General features: G+C 35.1%; 1 protein-coding gene across 2 annotated transcripts in view; it reads left to right on the top strand.

Annotated features, from left to right (window-relative positions):
• Positions 1–1,068: 1,068 nt before the first annotated feature.
• The window catches only part of LOC5576242 (oxidative stress-induced growth inhibitor 2), a 138,485-nt gene continuing 130,282 nt past the window's right edge, over positions 1,069–9,271 (top strand). For both annotated transcript variants that reach the window (XM_021853288.1, XM_021853291.1), the window contains exon 1: positions 1,069–1,460. The gene's annotated coding sequence lies outside the window, so the exon portion shown is untranslated. The remainder of the gene's footprint in view (positions 1,461–9,271) is intronic.

The raw sequence follows: 9,271 nt of genomic DNA, 5'->3' as shown, positions 1-9,271 counted from the left end.
GAGGTGACGAACCATTCAAAGTTTGTTGAACAAATACCTAAATGTAACATTCCTACAGCTGTCAGGACGAAAGCATGTGTTATTATATTTTACTTATTTGAAAAGAAACAAAAAACTTGATTGGTTGGAACATCATAGAACACTCTTATTCTTATGCCGACACTTACAGTGGCGAACCATCAAAAGTTTGTCGAATAAAGTGAACTTTTCGCAAGTCTACACTTGTAGTGTCGAACCATTCAAAGTTTTTTTTTAATTACAAAAATAAAGGTAAAAAGGGGTGTTCTGAAAATAAAAAAATGTGAAACATAAATAATTCATGAATCAGAGTTTGTGTCGACACTCACAGTGACGAACAATTCATAGTTTGTTGAAAATTCATATTTACGTCCCACAATTGTAACGATTAAATGTGCAGTCATACATCCCAAAGAACACACATGCCACAATTGATGCCTGTTAACTCTTATAAGACTATATTTTGTCATATAAGAGCCAACACGCATCAACCACAACATGTGTGTTACTCGGGATATTTTATAGATTAGAAATAGTAGCATGAAACGAGCTCACCAATTGATCCTTTATCCTTCACTGTGCAGCCACAATCCACTCTCAGCTTCACTCGTTTGCTTGGCTATATCTGCTTTCCTCAGTGACAATTTCGAAAAACGAAAAATCGCTCGCGTCCCGAAAAGTGGTTAGATTTTGACTGTTAATAAGTTCGTGACGATCTCAAACCAGGAAATAAAAGAAGCATTAACGCTCATTGCTCATGCTTCGCATCTCAAAACCCTAGGTGAAAACGAAATATAATACACGCTCATTATTTTATCAAAATTCTGAATGAAGTTCCGATTCTCTCAAGTTGCTGGTTTGAACACATTAAAATTAACCGGCATCCCTGTTCGTGGTAGTCCGAAACAAATATTCGGTAAAAGAGGTAAAATGCAACAACTGTCAAAACACGACGTTTCGCTCAAGCGTCGTCGTCGTCTCGTGTTGGGCGTCGCGTCGTTGTTTTTGTCCGGGCGGTGCGTGATGCTTTCATCCCAGGTGCGTTTTACTTTCTTTGGTCAGTGCATTCAGCATTATCGTGTGTTATCGACATGGTGAAATTCTGTGCTGCAATGTAGGACATGTTTTATGCGCTTTATGTGTTGATTGTGAACATTGCTAACAAAGGCGTGAAAAGTGAATAATGATGTGAAAAATTAGTTCTCAATGTTGTGTTCGGTATTGTGTACATTCTCAAAGCAAAATTTAACAGAAAATTTTACCTTAGTACTACTATCCGGGAATGAATAAAATGTTAGGTAATTGTTGTGTATTGTTTTGCAACAAGTGATTGCCAAAGTAAATCAACTATTGTCATCAGGAGTATTAGGCCCTCGAGGAAAATTAACATTTTATTCTAAAAGTTTTACTAAATTTTACGGAACCATCAACGAGCGATAAAGGTAGGTAAGAGAACTGCAACTCAAACATTTTTTTTAAGCTCAGGGGGCGTCCAATAATTGTGTCACATTAAAAATGACCCCACCTCTTCCCTCTAAGTCACGCTTATAGAACCTTCTGAAATTTTGTATGATTGTCATATGTTTATCTCCCCTTGCAAGCGCTTCGTACTTAATGGACAACCCCTTAGAATTATCCATGTTCAATTAATTTTGGTATGCAAATTTTATTCAGAAATTGCGTAGGGTCGATGTACCAATAGCCGCATAGCTAAGAACAAAAATTCGTATAAAATCGAAAAATAACGCTAGCGTCATGATTTTTACATCATCTGAAAGCTTTTTATCTTGGTCTGGTAGGAAAAATATGAAAACTACGAAAACTCAAATGTTTGTATTTATTATCGCTTGTGCCACTATAGGAATACATGTGCCTATAGTAGCACTATTTGTAATTTCTGTTCCTATAGTAGCACAAGCATCACGGCGTTGGCGAAATACTCATCAAAACCGTATTTTTACAAAACTTTTCTATTTTTCCTACAAAGTGTGGATCAAAAGCTTTCGTTTGATGTAAAAAAGTTCTTTATTTATCAATTATTTCGTATAATAAAAAATAGTTTCTCTCAGTAGTGCTACTATAGGAACAATAGGTTTACTATAGGCGCAAGGGAGCTCAAATTTTAAGCAAAACTAATTATTTCCATCATTTATTGAACAAAATCAAGCTGTGTATCAATGGTACTTAGATAAATAGCTACTGACCTTCATGTCAAAAAATGTTTTGAAAAGATTTATAGCAAAACGGCCGTAAAAAGCCACTAGTGCGACTATAGGGGACTGTCCACTAAGGGAACACCGACCCTAATATGAAATGGGAAAACCAGACTACTACCCCTCTCTTTGCGGAATACAGTAAACCTCCCATGTGCGACGCATTTCAACAATGGACTCATGCATTGAACTGAATGCATCCTGCGAAATCCAGCTTCCATTGTTGCGTGGTTTGAAACCGTTAGAACCACCACGCTGATGCTGTGTAGGACAAGTCAGGTTCTTCCAGCTCCGTTGTAAAAAATACAACAGCACGACTACTGAAGTGTTAATCGTCCAAGAGGGCTAGGGTTTTACTAACTTAGTACCGTAAAACGGGGTGTCTTTGATAAGTGTGGGACCCACACCATACTTAGCGGAATAATACAATTTGTGTTGATCAGTTAAGCAAAACAAATGCAAAGATAAAGAGTATTATTATTAAACTTCATGTCAGTGCTATTTTCGTTGATATCGAGAACATTTGAGGCTTTATATTTAAATACTGAAAATTGATGAAATTTTAGCATTCTGGAAATGCTTACACACAATCTGTTGTACATATAATTTTACATATCACTGTTGAATAAACCAATCACAAAACTGTTTGTATCAAAAGATGATTTTTGATGTACAAAGAAAATTTTCCAAACAATCCATATCGCATAAAATTTAATCATCGGTTTATAATTTATTAATAAAGCGCACGAAATTGACGAAATAAAACACTATTTGTCTCCTAGTTAGTTATCTCAATTTTATGCGATTAATCTTCAAAATTTAAAGAAATAACTGAACTTTTTACTTTCCCGAGCAGTGGCGTTGATGCCACGCCCGATAGAATTACAAAGATTAAGTAGACTATTAGGTCAAAATAACAAGAACGATCGTCATAGTTCACGCAACTAAAAGGCTAAGGTGTAATATATGCAGGCTGTTTTTCGTTAATAGACAACACTGTTTGGTTTCATATTTAGAAAATGACTCATTTGTGTTGTAAACAGTAGCATTTTCACAAGGCTTAAAATTGCTTTAGGGTTTTAGGTAGCTACTTATGGTAACATAACTGATGCATACTCGTCTGAACGTAATGAATTATGAATTTAGGCAATTGTAATTGTTTACAATAGAATCACTACATAAGCGAAGTATGCACTTCAACAGAAAAGTAATCGCCTATCTCGATGCGTGGGAAATTTATTGCAAGAAATGCTCAAGAAAAGCATTCTTCTTTGATCGCAGTATGCAGTTGAAAAGAAATGTCAATTCAAATGGAGCTCACTGTACGAAATTTCTTGACCATTTCTTGGGCAGAAATTTTTACTTTTTTTGAGCGAAACAGCATACTTAGCTGCGAAAGTCCTTTGTTCAAACCTGAGACGAGACTCGCGCAGACGGTCTTCTTTTTCTGTGATTGCTGAGTTTTTGTTTCTTATTCCACTTTGTGTTTATACCAATCATGCGCAAGCCGTTCAAACTCTCCCAAGAATATCTCAGCAAAATATTATTGTGTTTGCATCACACCGAAGCAAAAATAGTCTTTTGAGTCAATTTCCATGCCAGCAGACATTAGAAGTAACTACTCTTATATTTCATTGCTGGTAGCGAGTCACTTTTTAGTGACTTGGTCACTTTTTTTAAGCCAGTCACTTTAAAGTCTCTTTTTTTAAGCCGTTTCAACTAAAGTCACTTTTTTCGTCAAAAAGTCACTTTTTTTAACTATTTTGAGCTACATGTTCATGAGAAAATTATGAATCGGCTTTTTTAAATTTAGGCTACGTTTTAAGTAAGATCATCAGATAAATTTCATGTCAGTATCAGAATTTTGGTCATGGTTTTCTTGTGAAAAAAGCTTGGAATCAAGTTAATCTTTCATAGAGTTCCACGTAATTTGTAATAGTATCTAAGTTATTATTAGTACGGTGTAAGGTCATTGCCATAAAAGTAAAGGTTTAAATGTTTAGTTGTTTTAGTAGCTCGTGCATTTCCTTTTAATAGTATTTTTGTACCTTGTGGTGGATAATTAGACGTTTATCTTCTTTTATCGAACACTTCGTTTTAAAGTCAATTCAGCACGCGTTCTGCTGGGAATGCTTCATCAAAACCCAAGCAGAAGGTGAAGATGCATCGATACCAAACCTCAAATTTTCAGGAGCACGGGTCTGGAGAGGCGGACAGCGGATCGGGCTGAGAGCTTGATGAGTAATGATCTTTCGATCAGGTTTTCAGCTTGAACCGCTGTCTGGTTCTCTAGTTTTGAGGGCTTGTGTTATGGCTTCGTTTTATCTTCACCAGACAAAAAAAAGTTTTTTTGTGTCGTCGCGTCGCCGAAATTTTTTTTTCTCGTTTTTGTTTGCACGCGCTCTGAGTGCAAACGAGTTCAGGTTTTCGCGTCGCCGGAGTGATATTTTACTTTTGTGAAATGAGCATGCTGAATAAACAGCGGCTCAATCAGGGATGGATGATCAATTTGGTGAGCTCGTTCCATGCTTTTGTATTTAATATACAATATATTCTGATATGCATTTTTTCATGACAACGGTGGACAGGTTACTTAAATGAGTTGATTTATCGAAATATGAACAGTTCGTCACTGAAAGTGTCCACATAAACTCTTGTACATTAACATTAAAACTACTAATTAAACTTTATCACTTCATTTTTTGCAAAAAAAAAAAAAAAATACTGAAATCACTAGTAATTAGTATTTTTATTTTTTGCAAAAAGTGAAGTGTTAACGTTCAATTAGTAGTTTTAAACATACTCTAATAATCCCTCCCCTAAATTTAATAAAAAAGTGTAACATTAAAACCCCATACCTTTCCTTTTACCTGATTTTTATCATTATAGAAAATCAACTTTGAATGACCGACGCTATTGACCTTACTTGGTAGAAGCGTTAAAGAAGAATATAATAAGCTAAATAGAAAGCATTCTTCTCTGAATATTACATCTGACGGAACTTCATCTATACGCTCATAATGTTTCTAAATTGAATCTTAAATTCTTATCGACTTGAAGTCATAGAAAAGTTTTGATAAAAAAAAAATTGTTTTCACAAATTTTCCAAATTCTTATTGAAATTTGCAAAATAAAATACTTGGGTGATATAAAAGACATACAATTTTGAAAAGAATGAAAATCTTCTAAAAAAGGATTGTTTACGTACTTAAATGTTAATTTTCCTGTTTGAAAAAAATTTAGGCAATATCTTGAAATTTTGGAAGTCCCTGGGCTTGGGATTATATTTTCCAGGGAGCGATGAATTTTGATAATTGATCGCTGTTGTTAGTAGTTTTGATTAGATGTTGGGCAATGGCAACCTTTTTATTACAAAATTTAGATTTTATCTTCTGACCTTAAGATTCTGGTTAAACTATTGTACTATGCAGTTGGGCTGCACTAGGCTATCACTCATCAAAATTACTTTCACTTCGGGAAAATATAATTTCAAGATGGCGAGAAGATTACGAACTGAGGGTGGGTTAGGAGCACAATCAGACCCTTGAATGTGCAATGTGGGGTAGTAATTGGGAATGCCATTGACGGTTTGTAATCTTCTACGAGGTTTTCGAAAACCAACAGGGCGCGTGCACCGGGTTGCGGATAGGAGCAAAGGGAGATCAATAGCATCTACCTAAAATAATAGAGCAAAAAGCCGTTCCATGATTAGGTAATGTTTAGCGATCTTCTATGGTGTTCTAGTACTATAAAATTCTTCACTCACTGGGAATTCTGGCCTTGATAATATCAATAGTGATAAAAACATAAAATAATACCTAATACTTAATAAGTACAATGTAGCTTCAATGTAGTAATAAATGAAATAAAATCAATTTTCTATACTTGACAAGGTTTTGAAGACAATCAATGAGTGAAAGAACTACCTTTTAGAAAAGCCACATCAGCTAAGTCTATACATATACAAATGTTGGTCATAGGGTCATGGCGAGCATTCGATATGTATGTCTATGACTGATTCTGATCTAATAGGGGCACTAGAAGACCACGCGGACAATTTCGAAACAAATTATTTTTATACATCGGTCTTACGTTCCGAAAGGCTCAGCTATGCTGCAAAGTAATTTTATAAGTTATTCATTACTGCTGTTTAATTGTTTATAATTCTAACAAAACTACATAATTAACTCATTACTAATCACTGTTCCTATATTCTCTTTTTCTCTCCTTCTTATCTGTTGCATGATTATGAGCATCACTAATATAATGCATGAGCATGCACAATAAGAATAATTTCAGGATTTAAAGCAGTACATGGATACCTGGATAGAATAGCTTCGAAAAGGGCGCTCAAAATATAATATTTCTGGTCAGGGAAGTATTTCATCAAGGGTATGTAAAATTTTTCCATTATTAGCAATTATTATTTCAGATCACACAAACAAATGAACTAATATCAAATATTTTTAAAATATTTTTGTATAAATCAGCATCGTCAATCAGTGTAAAAACAGATAAAGTTTGTAAAGTTATCACCATCGATTAAATTGCGCTCTGTATAGTAATGTTCAATCAGTATCAACATCTCCTAAAGCGTCGCATTGTGCCATCAGCAGCCCTTAGCATCACTCTCATATTGTTATTATTTTGTTGTTTATAAAATTTCTAGAAAGCGATCAGCATATTCTTTCTTACTTGTACAATGGCCGATCTATTTGGAATTTAAATAAGTCAAATCAAACTTCAAAACTCAAATTAAATTGCTTTCAGCACATTTACATTTTGCAGCATTAATCGCATTACTGTGTCAAGTCTTCTCCATTCCCTATACCCTACCCCAACCCTTCTTATCCTTTCCGATGGTGTTCAAGTGGTGCGCATAGACTATTACGGCCATTACCTATCCCTTACCCCGGCTTTGGACTGACTTGCGCTCTCATTGCCCCACCAAACGCTGCAAAATGAAAATGAAAAATGAAAATGAAATATCTTGAAATTTTGGAAGTACAATAAAAATGTCCAAATATGATACTCAACTAGACCTATACTACCTGCAGTAGATCATATTGAATATTCCCTATCATCTTGGATATTGATCGTAAAACAGTATAATAGAATTGAAATAAAACTGATTATGGTTTGATTTTCAAGTCACTTTTAGTCACTTTTTCGAGAATTGAAAGTCACTTTTTAGTCACTTATTTCTCAAATCTGGTCACTAAAATAACTTATTTTGGTACCACTTTTTGCTACCAGCCCTGATATTTAGATTTATCAACAACTTTGGAAAAAAAAACTGCTCCGCCGACAGAGGTTTTTATTAACAGTTTATTTTGAATACAATGCTTTTCACTTTTCCTGCCATAAAAACGGCGGGCTGCATTTGACGTTTCGTGACAGCGGAATCTGGGCTGCATATGACGTTGATATTTTTCCTCTTCGCGAGTCTCTCTCAGGTTCAAACCACATCTTGCTTCTCAAATTGAGAAAGATTTGCGTAAATAAGGTAAATAATTTCACATCTATACTCTAATTGTAGGTTCGATAAATTTTGAGATATGCATTCTAAACTTAAGAAAATACAGTAAATTTCACCAAGAATTAAACTTCATACAGGACAAAGAACATTTTTTTGATGAATACTAGATTGAAAAACACTCCGTTGCCAAGAAAGTAATAAACAAACAGAAGTCATTTTGCACTCCTAATTTGTTTTGAATCATAAAACTTTGGTCTAGTAACATTCGATATTGATCATATCGACATACGGAGAGAAAATTGGGAGCATAAAATCATCGGAAACACATCGAGATATGATGATATCGAGATACGGAGGATATCGAGAATTAATTAAATTAAAATGCTTAAAAATGTCTTAAATGCTGTAAATTAATATGTAATATGATACCCCCGGGGCAAAACGACTTTTTGGGTTTCTATGAATATTTCAGAAAAATTGACACATTTTCCGTGGAACTTTTCTTGTCAAATCGTTTGTTGGGGTTACTTACCATCAGTCTCTGATGAAATGGTTTTTAATTACTTCGCAAATAGCCTAAAAGAGCACTGTGGGTCGTTTTGGCTCAAAGGTACATAGTATTACCTCAGATTCCTTTACTTGTTGCATACCTTTTACACCACACCTTCATCTGACAATGCAATCCATGAATTCGAAAGTTTTGGTGCAAAACTCCTTTCTTAACATTTCCCTTGGTGGGTCGCAAGAAATATGCCTAACGTCTAGGTGGGTCGCGTATTAAAAAAGGTTGGGAACCTATGCAGTAGCCAACATTAAGTAACTGGGCTCAATGACGGAATTGCGTTGAAATAACTCATAATTGAGTTGAATCCCGTCTCCGTGTAGGCGTATAATTTCCAATCTGTAAAATACCTCTATGTATTGGAATTTATAATAATTGAAAAACTAATGAGTTACCTCGTATTGCTCAGTAAAAAAAAACTATTTACGTTTATGAACTGAAAATACTAAGTAACTTAGCCTGAGTCATGCGCTGCAACCACGATATAAATAGATTTGGTGTTGACAAATGTCGAGAGCGATAATTTCTGGCAAATCTGGTTGTCGTAAAACCTTCAAAAACAACCAATAATCACCTTAAGTATAATAAATATAAACAAGTCGCACCATTAATTCAAGTAGTTGTACCATCTGAGATTCACAAATAACTATCTTGGTATGATGTAGTCCGACCAATGCATTCAAACGCAAATCCTAAAGTGCGACAAGCTGCATGGCAAAATTTGGCACCATGTTGTGTCGCAAATGGCTTTGGTACAGGGACGCGGTCCATACCGAAACAAAGCAAAATAATTATTTTCCTAAGAACATCACCACGTTGCCGTTGCCGTCGTGGCGACTTCTTCACTAAATAATGTCAGAAATCATTTAGCCGGATAGTCGGTTGCTCTTCCTAATTCCAACAGCGTGTACGTAATGGCGGGCACAAGTGCATCACCATGCGACCATCACACTGCAGTCGTCGTCATGTAGATTACGAGTTTATTATTTTTGTATCTTA

Source organism: Aedes aegypti, chromosome 3 (assembly GCF_002204515.2).
Source record: "Aedes aegypti strain LVP_AGWG chromosome 3, AaegL5.0 Primary Assembly, whole genome shotgun sequence".
Taxonomy (NCBI): domain Eukaryota; kingdom Metazoa; phylum Arthropoda; class Insecta; order Diptera; family Culicidae; genus Aedes; species Aedes aegypti.
Note: the sequence above shows the minus strand (reverse complement) of the source record. Positions and strands in the feature narration are given on the sequence as shown.